Source organism: Aythya ferina, assembly GCF_964211825.1.
Source record: "Aythya ferina genome assembly, chromosome: 3".
In the NCBI taxonomy this organism is placed as follows: Eukaryota; Metazoa; Chordata; class Aves; order Anseriformes; family Anatidae; genus Aythya; species Aythya ferina.
This window is the reverse complement of record NC_140298.1, coordinates 102,908,148-102,921,517: the sequence shown is the minus strand read 5'-3', so window position 1 is coordinate 102,921,517 and position 13,370 is coordinate 102,908,148.

Below are 13,370 nucleotides of genomic sequence, written 5' to 3'. Positions count from 1 at the left end.
AAAAGCACTCCAAAAGGGAAATATTGTCATTATGAGAGAACTGTCAGGCTATCAAGATGGCTGTGTCTCCCCAGCAGCTGAGTGGTGGTAGGATACTGTTGAATTGGAGGGCAGAGGTGGGGCTTAGATCAGAGCAGTAATCAACAGTATTAGTAATAAGGCAAAATACTGCTGCAGTACAAAATCTAAGCTCCTCCATTCACATGGAGCATTCATATTTGTTATTTTAATATAACTTTGTAGAGCCAAGGGGAAAAAAAAAAAAAAAAAGGATGTACTTCTTTTACAAATATATATAAACACACCTTTTCAGTGTTGCAGTTGAATTTATATTTTAATACCAGCCTGAACTAGTGTTTAAGAATCAGCATTCCAAATTACACTCTGCAGAAAACTAATTCAGTCTTTTTCAGCTTCCTTCCTTCCTTCCTTCCTTCCTTCCTTCCTTCCTTCCTTCCTTCCTTCCTTCCTTCCTTCCTTCCTTCCTTCCTTCCTTCCTTCCTTTCCACAGCACTAAAAGAAAGCCGTCTCTAGGGTCTCCTATTCTTTATCAAAACCCTAATATTCTGGCCTCCTATTCTTTATCAAAATAGGGTCTCCTATTCTTTATCAAAACCCTAATATTCTGGACTTGTTCTAGTGAATTTGTAAAGCCATAAGATTTGATGTCTGCAGAGGAAGATGAAACAGCCAAGCTAAGAAATTGATCAATGTCTAATATCTTACATTTCAACTTTTTCAAGGTCTGCTATAAGGGCTTGAAGGAAGTATGTTTTGTTTCTAATCTTGTATTACTCTTAACTAAATGTCACATTGAGACAAAGGTAAGGTACAAGCTACTGCTTACCATGTCTCCAAAGACCTGTGCTCCCTTAGTACCTGTGCTACTAACCCTTTTCATTCAGCATCTTCTGAGTCTTCTAAACTCAGATCAGATGAAATTAATGCAGTTGAATCAGTATATGAAAAAAGCATTTTCTAAAACAGTGTGCTTAATCTGAAATGGGTTCAGGAGCTCACACAGAAACCTCCAACAGGACCTAACCAGACAACATAGATAGGCCACAAGATGATGTGTGGCCAATTCCCATGATGCCAGTCCACTGGAATGGTACACTTTTGTATTTTGCATCCAGTTGAAGCTGGGCTACTGTGCAGAAGAGTCATGTACTCAGAGAATAAACGTAAGGAACCACAATTTTGGGCTTGTGGTACAGATATTGAGAAGGGTCAGAATTGACTTCCAGACTTCTGTTATTAGGATTACTTCATCTTTAAAGTTATCTGTTTCAAAGACAAGAGGCCAGAACACAGACCTGAGTTGCCGGATGCTTCTGCTCAATTCTTTGTTGTTCATCCATCCAAATGAGGAATTTTACTTTGAACTCTAAGAAAATGAATTGGAAAGATGTGTGCCTAGATGCTTAGACACTCGTAGCCAAAGAGGTTTAGGAGCCTGTATTTGTTTTGTAGTATTACAATTTTGTTAATGTTTGGACATAAAGGGAATTTGCAAAAACTTTTGTGAATGACTCTTTTTGACTGAGGGAAAAGATTCAAAAAGGCAGGTAACTCCATTAGAGACCTCACTCACACTGCTTAAAATGTCATTAAAAATATTTTCAATTCAACTGAAAAATCTAATGAAAATCAATGAGACAATCATGTCTCATGAAAAATGTAATGAAGAGCTCTCAAAGACTTTTAGTAACAGGTGTTTAAGAAGTGGTGTCTTTTATTACTTAAAGTCCCAAACAGAACTTTTCCCAAAACAGAACTGAGCAACACTTAAGACACTCAAAAATATTAGGGAAAGGTGAGAAATTCCTATGTGACAACAGTGTCATTGGTTTTTGTTTGTTTGTTTGTTTGTTTTTCCTAAAATTACTTGGGTGTATCCACTCACTTGTATAGATTAAGTATATCAGAAGAGCAAGCAAAATATTCAACCACTATGTCTGCACACATTCAACTTTTGTCAAGAAGACATTATTTACTTGCCAAATAAGCTGAACTTTCAGTCTAACTATTTCTCTCAGGGTTGGTATATAATGAAGTACAAACTCAATTGGGAATTGGTTTTGCTGCTGGAATTCAAGCTAGAACAAGCAGACGCTACAGTGAGATAAGAAATACTCCTGCTATGCTCTACAGCTGCATTGTATGTGTGCAGTGTTCAATGTGTGAAATAGTCTTTGGCCTTCCAAGCATAGGCAATATGCCAACAAAGCTCTTGCATGTATCTTTGTGTCTTTGCTGTCTAAAGACTATGCTTATATGCTCCATTGAAGCAAACGATCCATGAGGGTATGCAACTGATTATGGGGAGGCTACAGGTAAGGAACAGCTGTGAGAGTGTGTTACAGCTATCCAGTCTGCATATTCCTTGTGCCAGATAATTTTCTTCTGCAAATACAAAAAGCTATTTCTTTTTGTTCTGCCTATTATGCAATCTTTCCACTCTGCAACTGTAATCTAATCATGGGAATGCTTAATATTTATTCCTGTTTTTAAAACTTAATAATTCTGAAAAGTGTGTGGAACAGATAACGAGACAAGTTCTTACCAAGAGGCACAGATAAGTGTAAAACAGGAATGTAATGAGTTAATTGATGGGTAATAATAGATAAAAGTTTTAGTGGGAAATCAGGCCAAGAGAAGACACGAGGAAACAAAGAAATAGGGAAAACTATTAAAGAGAAAGTGAGAGAAAAAGAATAAAACGGGCAAGAGAAAGTTATTAGGGAAATCTTACAAAGTAGAACTCTTTAAAGTTTGCAGAGAAGATCTGGGAAGCCTTACTTTTTATGTCCTGTTTGAAGTAATTTAAAACTGTAATTCAATTTTAGACAAAAAAGTGAAGGACTAATGTTAAAAATGAGGTGTTTTCAGGACCTGTCAGAAAGACATCCCTATAAAACAAATGAACCAACTTTATCATGCAGTGGAGAATACGTTCAACTAAAAAGTGATCTAAATGGAAAACAATGAAAAAAAAAAATCCTGGAGAATATATTAAGACACACAGTCATTGCAAAAGAATACTGAACTATAAAGAGAGGAGAACACTGGCTTATAAATTCTATAATTGGGTATATGTCTCCTAAATTTCAGCTTTGCGCTGTCTGAGAAGAGAGCACGTCAGAGTCACTGAACAGGAGGAGAAAAGACCTTTGAATGAGTCAGATCCACCAGATTAATGTGCCTAGCCTGGTGTGTCTTCATCACTTCCTAAAGCATTTGCTTAATTTATCCACGGAGAGAAATACTCACTTTTAAAAACCTGCAGCCATAGATCCTGAATGGCCATGCTTAAGCATCTAAATTAGACATTGTTCGTTTTTTGGAAGCTTTAGATTTTCTTAGCCTTTCCTAAATTGTTAAAAAACATGGCAAAATATTTAAGAAAAAATGTGCTGTGAGACATTTGAAACTTATGCACAAATTAGAGTGGAATTTCACTTTAGATTTAGGTTACTGTAGAGCAGTGTACAAAAAATGTGATGTTATCAGACTTCTTAACCCCACTGACTCACACAGCTGAGGCAGAATTACATCAAAGGCAAAAAGTTTGACCATAAAAAAGAGGTGGAAACTAGAGACAAAATATAATTCAGAAAAGCAGCATTGTTCAGCAGAAGGGTGGAACAGACAGGTTCTTTCACTACATGCAGTTGGCCCTTCTAGTGGAAAGTTTTTGCAAAGCAAATGGTGGTTTGAAGAATCAACACACAACCTGAAAGCAAATAGATGCAAGTAAATAACAACTATGGTGGCTTGATATTGGCACTCTGACCATGTAGCTAGTAATGCATTTTTTTTTTGTTACCAACATTCTACATTTTGCAATGTTCACTGAAAAGTATATGTACTTAATGAAGGTGATTTTATCAAAGCAGCCAAGGTATATTAGATCCTTGATGAGTTCACCTTGCCAAACTTCTAAGCAGAATTTTTAGTAGTACCTGAAGGAGGGAGTGGGTTTCTTTTTGTCAATACATTCTTTTCATTATGATCTTAAAATTTCCCCAGTAGATGCAGAAAACAAACAAACAAACAAACAAACAAAAAAAAAAACATCATATTCCTTAAAATGGTTTAAGCTAGCAATAAGCCATCAGAACATGAGTAGGCTGCTGATTAGATTATCAAACTTGCAATGTACACGTTAAGTGTATTGAAAAAAAAATCTATTAACTGACAAATTATAAACAATTTTATTCAGAACAATATAAATAACTGTAACTTAGGAACCCATTTGAGTTTATACTCTCTAACACGTAGTAATACCATAATTAGCTTTAGTAAACTAAAGCAATTTAGTCTCTTAAAAATGTTAATATTTTTAGTAGAATTTACACTGAAAGAATAGGTCAAGAATAGAAGTAATTTAGGAAAAAAAATCATTCTAATAGCTAGTGCATGGAGAAGCTAACAAACAATGATAAGACTTCCTTGTGATACATCGCACTGTATCCATATGGCAATGCACAAGTTACATTAGTGGTTCCAAACAAGATGAAACTAATTACTATAGACATATTAGATTTCTTTCTCTACATAATGCTACAACAATTGTTCTCGTGTTCTAAGAATACAGTGTTATCACTGGATGGATTAGGATTTCTTGGTCTGCTGTTCCCACAAGAATACACCTTATATTTTTAATTAGACTATTTCAGGACCAGGATGCCCCCAGAATGAAATGGAAAATGAAGGGATGAAATTACAAAAGAAGGTAAAATTATGGATCATTACACATAGAGGGAGAAAAAGAAAGAAAGAAAAAAAAAAAGACAAAAAAAAAGAAAAGACTATCTTCTGATATTTTAGGTAGAGGCAAGCGGAGTAGACAAAATAGCCATACAAAACAGATCAAAGGAGGATGGCTTTTTGAGCAAAGGTCTTAAAAAGAAGACTGAAGAAGCTTTGAAAAAGTAGCAGAAGAGCTTTGTGAACTCTGCAGACTGCCGGTGATAGGATGTTTTTGAGTCTATTTTGGTGCAGAATTCCAATTGCCCGAAGAGCTCCACGAACAGAACAGAATGGCTCTCTGTGCTCAAACATACTCACCATCAATTTGTTCTGTATGAAAATACATTTGTCTGAAGATCCTCAAAGTCTGCAATCTGAGAAAAAACAAATACACTTTTACTGCAGCAGCCCATTTTTTTTTTTTAAATGTATTTTGTGCAATCTAAGTTGAAAATTGTAAGATGAGGCAGATGTCATTTAGTTCATTTCTCTTAAAAAAAAAAAAAAAAAAAAAGCCCTAAAAGTAAAATATATTGCTTAAGCAGCAGGCACCTTTTCCTTATCAAGCTGCTGCTTATGTGCTTATGCCTCAAGCAGGATGCTTATTGTCTGAGCATTTTTATTATAGTAAGAAAAAAATATTCCAGAACAATGCCAGAGACTCCAGTAGCCGTGAGTCAAAACTAAATATCACATGGGTGGGATTGCCATAGTAACTAACTGGAATGCATTAGATACATTAGAAAAGTGTATGAAATGTCTTGTCTACTCTTAGGTTTACCTTTCACCTGATATATCAGTTGTGGTCTCTTTTGACAAAAACTTTCTAAAGAATATTAAGTCTATTAAGTTTGTTTGTAGGCATTTAATATTCCATCCGTATTAACAGAATTGTATCAAGAATTGATAAATAAATTGATAAATAGAAATAGAAGTTTGACAAGAAAGAGGCACAGAAAGTAAAATGAGCTCAGAACTTCCTTTCAGAATGGGGTTAAGTTCTTATGTTTATGAAAGGACATTGATCAACCGTAAGAAAATGGAGGCTACCAATAGTCATACTCAAAAAAGCAAACATCCCATCTTCAGTAGCAGGTCTTGGGAATGCAACAAAATCACAGCAACTGTCAAATACCACAACTCTGGTAAAACTTTGACTTTCTCACAGGACAGTCTTATGAACACGTTGGGAAAATATGATCTGAATGACACTGGGCCCTGTGGGCACCAATAGGCCTTGATGTCCCTGATCAACCCCACCTGTCGCATTCCCCCTGCAACTCTGCTCATGTCCCAGGACAACATTGCAGTCTCCCTGGGGCCTCAGTCCCTGTCCCAGCAACACCACAGCAGGGCCAGTCTTCAGCCCTGTCCCTGTCCCCATCTCCTTTTGCTCCTGTCTGGAGTCCCTGGGTGTTTCCTGGCCCTGACTCATCACTTACTGTTGATGGACCCCATTAAAAGCCCCCTGGGAATGAGCTGTGTGGGTAAGGGCACAGCCAGAGCTGGGTCACCCCTGGTTCTGGTTGCCTGGCCCTGGGGGAGCCACTGTCCCATGCCTCTGACAGACAGACTCTGTCATGGGGAGAGGTGAACACCTGATTGGATCACCATGTTCCCAAAGCATTTACCACCAATTCAGTGCAAAAATGGAAGACTGCATTGAATGCAGGAAGACATATGATTGGTGGAATAAAAAACATTGTATATGAAGAACCTCAAGCCAGGTATTAGTAACATCATTGTGAAGAAGGCAATCACCATGCAGGAGTTGATCTGGCAAGTCATGGGAATGGACTCTTTCTGTTCCATCTGGCAGAGGAGAACCCTTGGTCTGGAGTTTGGTGCCCAGGTGTAGGTGCAGCCCAGCGTGAGGTGGGCATTCTGTAGGAAAGCAGTGCGAATGACTGGAGGTTGAGAAAGTATGATCTATGATGAATGATTTAAAGAGATGCAATTTCTTTCACCTTAGAAGACTTAGGGTGGACATGGTAAAAAATACATCAAATATGAGAGGTTATTGTAAAATGGTGAGAAACTGTGTTCTACATCCATGGAATAAATTGTGGCAAGAAAGAATGAAGTTAAACATCTAAACTTTGAAAAGTTTAGAAAGACAGAACATTGAATACCTTGTTTTGAGACATTCCATCACTGAAGTGTTTAGGAATATTCTAGAGATCCATCTGTCAGCAATGATAACATGCATAGTTAATCTTGTCTTGAGGGATGGACTGGCTCTTGGAGACCCTTCCAGCATTTTTTTTTTTTTTTTAATGTAGCTATTGCCAAATCCCAGCAGATCTCTAATGGGAATATTGGCAACATACTGCATACTGCAATATCTGTAGAAGAAGCACACAGCATCTAGAAATATGGTCTATTGAAGTTTGAGATTAAATATGTAGGACTGTCTGCTCTTAGTTCTTGATGCTGTTACATTATGCAGAAGAAAGACATAATATTATTGGTTTACAGTGGTAGTTTCTACTAAATCACCAGTGCAAGGTTTTCTGGAGAAATAGAAATTCAAGGACATTTGAAGGGTAAAGAATGTCAAGTAAAATATCTGTTGTTGCTAAAAAGTATTATGGCAGAATTCATCTGGATGGAAGTTTCAAAGAAAACGTTGTGAAATCTAAAGCAGAAAGGCTCATAGCTAATCTGTGCTGGATACAGCATTTCTGGGATGAAGTTCCTGAACATTAGAAAAGAATGAAAGAATCATGGAAGGAGGCAATATTAATAAACACATTAAACTTTAAAAGGGGTAAAGTATATGACATAGAGGGGCATCGATCTTTTAGAAGAGGTTGACCACTGAGAATTCTTTTTCCTTTTCACCTGAAGAGAGAGACGACAGGTGTCTAGATGGATTCACTCTTCTGCTCTTCTTCTGGACAACAAGTTTTTTGTGTTGGTGGCTTTTTTTTTTTTTTCTTTGTAGATAATATAGAAGTTTTGTTTGTTTGTTTGTTTGTTTGTTTGTTTTTGCATATATCTAACTACTAAACTGTGCTCTGTTTTAGTCAAGCTCAAGGGAAAAACTTAACCTGAGGAAACTGGTATGAGTCTCATAGCAATGTTCTACAGGGCCTGGTTTCAACCAAATTTGACAAAGTGTTAGTGGTTTCAGAGAGTAAAACAATGTGTGCAGATCTTGCAAAAGTGAAGATTTACGTAAATCCTAGGAAATTTTGGTGCCACACTGAAGGAATAAATTGATAGATTAGCAGACATCGGGCAACCCACATGGATTTCCTCATAAAAAGCCAGGTATTCCATCCCACTGCTTGTAGACTTGCTTGTCCATTTGGAATCAAGATTTTTCAAGATTTCTAGATCTCTAAAGGCATATGGAATTATCCTCAGTTGCCTCAATTGCTTGCTTTTCATTATTTGTTGTTTTTTATAATTAAGTCTCAGTCACTGCATTGAAGGCTTTAGTTCCTTGAGAAAGCATAGCCACTACATCAGTGCACAAATTAAAATGGTACTTTAAAAATAATCATTGCAGAAATATTAAAGATGAGCATACATCTACATAGGTCAATGTAGCTGAAGAAGCAATGTTTTAAAGGCACGGATGGGAGATTGGAGAGGAATTATACAGTGTGTCAATAGTCAGAGCAAATGGCACAGCCTATAAATTTTCAGTCACAGAGAGTATTGCAGAAAGGAGGGGGTGGGTTAAAAAATGACAAAAGCAACAGCCCATGTGTATGTTAAATCTCATTGGGATCAGTGAGGCAGGCACAGAGCCAAAGACAGGCGTAAGAATGCTCTGGATATGTGCATCTAATCTGGACAGGTTGTGGTTCCAGATGGCCAAAAGACAAATCACATCCAGTTTGAAATTTTTAAATGTTTGATTTTATTAAAAAGTCCTAACGGAGCCTGCCTGAGCAGGAAATGGCATGATCACTGCTATGCGGAGCTCCAGGTGGAAAAGAGTGCATTGTTGTCATTTTTATTTTGAGCGAAGTCCTCCTGGTGTGGAGCAGCCATGTGGTCCCTAGGCATCCTGAAAGGTGGCACTCCAACAGGATGTCAGAAAACACGGCTGGTGTATCCCAGAAGGGGTTGCTTAAACCAGCCCTGCACAGACGGCTGGGAAACTGCTAGTTCCCATGTTGGTCACCAGCATTCAGAGTGCCAGCTTGGAGGCCAGTCTGTCAGAATTTAAAACTGCCTTCATAAAAGGTATGAACTTTATACATGAGAGAAGAAGGCAGCCTGCAAGAGATTCAGCAGGGATGCTTTCCAAAATGATCTTAGGATTTTTTTTAAGGTTTCGTTACTAATATGGAAATGCATTTTATAAATGCTACTACAATAACATCTCAGTTGAAGACAGCTTTTTAAAAACAGTTTTCCTCCATTCACAGGGGGCACCATCCAGAGTGTATGAGATATTTAAATTTGCACCGTGATCCTTCCAGGGATTTTCTAAAGGGAAAAAGTTATTGAGAGAAATGTACTTAGACTTTTTTTCTTTTTTTTTTTTTTTTTTTTTTTTTTTTTTCTGTTCCTTTCTTCCCTACACTCTCTAAACATTTTTTTTTCTTTCTGCTAATTAAAGACAAATGTACTGCAGCTTAATAGCTGTCCACAATTCACTGAGAAAGACAAGGAGCTGCCTTATTCTACATAAAATCATTCATGACTGTACATCCCATCACCCATTATTTTTAGAAGCAGGCTTGACAGCTCCTCTTCAGGGCCTTGCTGGCAGTGTGTTAGATCTTGCACCTCTGTGCATTGCATCTTGGGCATCACCAGCATGGAGGATGCAGAGTACAGGACATTTAAACAGAGCAGTGCAGAAAATGCCCAGACCATTAAACCATAACAATTAGCTATAGCTGCCTGAAGAGATTTCTAGTATTATCCTTAATTAGTGGCAGCACTTCTATTGTCAGGAAGAGGATATAAGATTTGAAGCCCTTAACCCCAGATGTGCTGTGCAGATGGCAGGTGAAGCACAAAATGGCTTGAAGAGTTGTAGGGCTTTGTGTTTTTCCTTCATGGAAGATGTTCACCAGATGACATAGTAAATGACTCAGGGGAGTTTTAAGGCAACGGGTAGTACATGTATATGTAGACTTGATGCAACTTTGGCTGTCTTATAGGGATTTGCTGTGGTGTTTTTACCAGTCTGTAATAAGAGCAGAAGGAGATGGCAGGAGGCTACCAGGTCTATGAAGGAACATTGCTCTCACATACCAGCACAGTACCTCTGTGTCTTCCTTGGACATAACATTACAAACCTCTTTTTATCTAAGCTACTCCCAGTGGTAGTTCATTAAATAAAGCCAAACTGCCCACACCACAAGTCAAAGTATTCAGTGCCAACGCTGAATAAATATAAACCCATGGTACTCCTTTGAGTACATGGGTCAACCATTCATTCAGTTAGTCATATCTGCTAAACAGATGTGAAGCAGTGACAGTTATTTGCCCAGATCACCTTAGTTACTTAAACATCAGCCATGAATCTCTTCCTATACGCTGTTTTGAACCAAGTTAACCTCTAAATTAGCTTGTAGATACATTATACCCTGGAGCATGTTTATATTAGAAATGCTTGAGAAGTTGTGATTTTCTTTTATTTTTAGTTATGAATACCATGGACTGCAAGAAAAAGTGGAACAACATTGAACAATAAATTAAAGTAAGGAACAGTTAACATCGATCAGTTCATGTCTGTTGCCAAGGGTGATCTTGGTGTGTCTCATTTTAAATTCTATTGAACAAATTAATGTATAATTTCCTTATCATGAACAGTGGCTGATCTAAAGAATCTTCAAGAGGTAAGGAGTACTAATGGATCTTCAAATTTGATCCTAGCCATGGCACTAAGCCTGGAGCTTATCGTCATCCTTAATGGATGGTCTATATACACAAGAGAAAAAGATAGCACAACGGTCAGAGGCACTGCTATATGCTGTTTTTCTCAAATCAACAATTCCTGTCCTTAGACTATCTCTACCTTCTTTCAATTTTATTTTTTTTTTTTAATGTCAGTATTATCATTTTTTTTCTTTGCCTTTGCTTCTCCTCTTGCCCTGTTCTCATTCTTCTTTGTTTTATTTTTAAAGGTACTTAAAATGCGTTTGAATATTTCAGGAATAATCTGTGTCAATTCTGTAGTACTAGCAATCACAGCTACAACCTTTGTGTGACCATGAGTGTTTCTTCAGGCACACACACAAATATACATGCAAACACACAGCTGCCTGCTAAACTAACTTATCATAGCTTATTTTTGCTTTGTTGAAGGAAACAAAAAAAGGAAGGAAGACACTGTTACCTAGCACTACTTGTTGTTACAAGATCAAAACTATGTCTCTTTTATTATTTTTTTTGCTTTGTTTTGTTTTGTTTTTGTTATGATAGAAAGCAAATTTTACTGAATATGTATATGTATATGTATATCAAATAAATACTATATATATGTATATGTATATGTATATGTATATCAAATAAATACTATATATATGTATATGTATATGTATATCAAATAATCTCTTCGTAGAGTCTATTCAGCTGGACTGGTTTGAGAGACTGAAAACAATTCTTCTTCCATTGGCAACTAAGTGTCTTTAAAAAGTTCACATGAAAGTTAAACTTTTCATAAACTCTTCAGAATGAAGTCTCATCTATGCAACTGGATTTCTTCAAAGGAAAGAATAAACAGGAACCACTTCATTTTTTTTTTAATTTTTTTATTTTTTTTAACAAGCTTGATTTACTAGCACTTTTTCACAATATTCACAATATAACCTTAAATGTTTTTTGTTTTGTTTTGTTTTGTTTTGTTTTTTTGTGTGTGTGTGCGTGTGTGTGTGTGTTTGATTCCTTTGTAAATGCCAAGTGCCTTTCCAGATTCGTCCACAGAAGACAAAGCTTAGAAGAGACAGAAGTTTCAGCTCCAACAGAATCCAAATGAAATTATGTGATATCCTGAATACACAAACCCACCTGCCAAGTGCAAACACTGGAAGGACAAACAGAAGATATGAGGAAAGTTATTTAAGAAATTAATTCACATAAATCCCCATCATCAGTGTGTATCGCAAGGCTGAAGAGAAAGCTGAATGAAAAAAGGGGGGAAGAAATGATTGACAAATGATTGAAAGAGAGGCAATGAAAGCTGAGGCCTGAGGAGAGAAATAGTGGCAGAGTACAGAAATGGCTTTGATGCTGGATATTATGCAGCACAATGATTAGCTTTGATTTTTCATTTTATTGTAGGATTTCCCTGGTCTTACAGCAGAATTTGCTCAAGCCTCAGTACGATATCTGCTGTATACTGAGGAGACCTGGTGACCCTATTAAACAAGCAGGGTTCACAATTCTCATCAAGAAACTATTTTTGACTTCTTCGGGAGGGTATAATTTGTGAATACATCCTGCTGTCATGACATATTATATATGTCACACATAAAATACCATGGACCTAATATCTCCTTTACAAAGCTTAGAAGAGACAGAAGTTTCAGGGTAAATGGTAAGTGGCAAAAGTTTTGTGAATGATTTATACATGAGAAGCTGATCTGTATTTTTCTGCACTAACTCACAGTAACTGTCCTTTTCAACATTTTATTTAAACAGCCTAGAGAAATAGCCTATGTTTAAATGAAATGTGAGATCATTTCCCTGAAGAAAGCAAAAAGCCTACAAATAGATCTTGCTTAACTAAAAGTAATCTTGAAAATCTTCTTACATGTTTGCATTACTGTATTCTCTGCAGCTTTTCTCCCTTACTGGTTATTGCCCCTAGTAATTAGTCCTTAAGAATTCTGTCCATGATCTTTTCTGCTGTCTCAACATCCAGTTCTACTAGAAGCCTTGTTTCATGAATAAGCCATTCATTCTCGTTTGTCTTCCTGACTACTCCAGATCATGCTCTCATGCCCATAACTGTTGTGAACATTGCTTACTGTTAGAAATCTATACTGCATCAAATTAAGTTCTCTATAAGCTCGTGGTTGTTCTCAATAAATAGAAGTTATAGTTCTGGCAATGCACTGTTTGTCTATTTCCAGAGAATCAGCCTTTGTTTTCCGTGGGAGAATCCAAAATGATACAAGATAAATTGTGACCCAGAGATAAAAACACAGGTAGCTAATATGGGAGAATGATTTACTGTTGAAAGCAAATACCTGATAGGAAGAGAAACTAAAAATTCCTGAAGCAGAACAGTACTGATCTGCACTGGGCAGACTCTTCAAGGACATGGAAACTACAGTGGATAATTTGTGTATTAATTTACCATTCACCAAGGTTTTTTTTTCTGGTTTCCTAAAAATCCTAAAATAATTGGTCTCTAGTTGTTCAAACAGCTCTTGAACTCACTAGAAATATATATATATATATTTAATTAGATATGATAAACATTAAGATTCTTAAAAAATCTAGAGCAAGATGAGTATTCAGGTTTTAATGTGACAAAATTGAAACTTACTTGAAATAGCCAGAATAATACAATAGAAAAATAATTTGAGCTGATGAGTTCTTTTGCTCCCATTTCTGCCAAACTGTATACAAGTGAATATTCAATAATTCACTCAAATACAGCACTAATAAATGTCTCTATCACATAAGAGCTC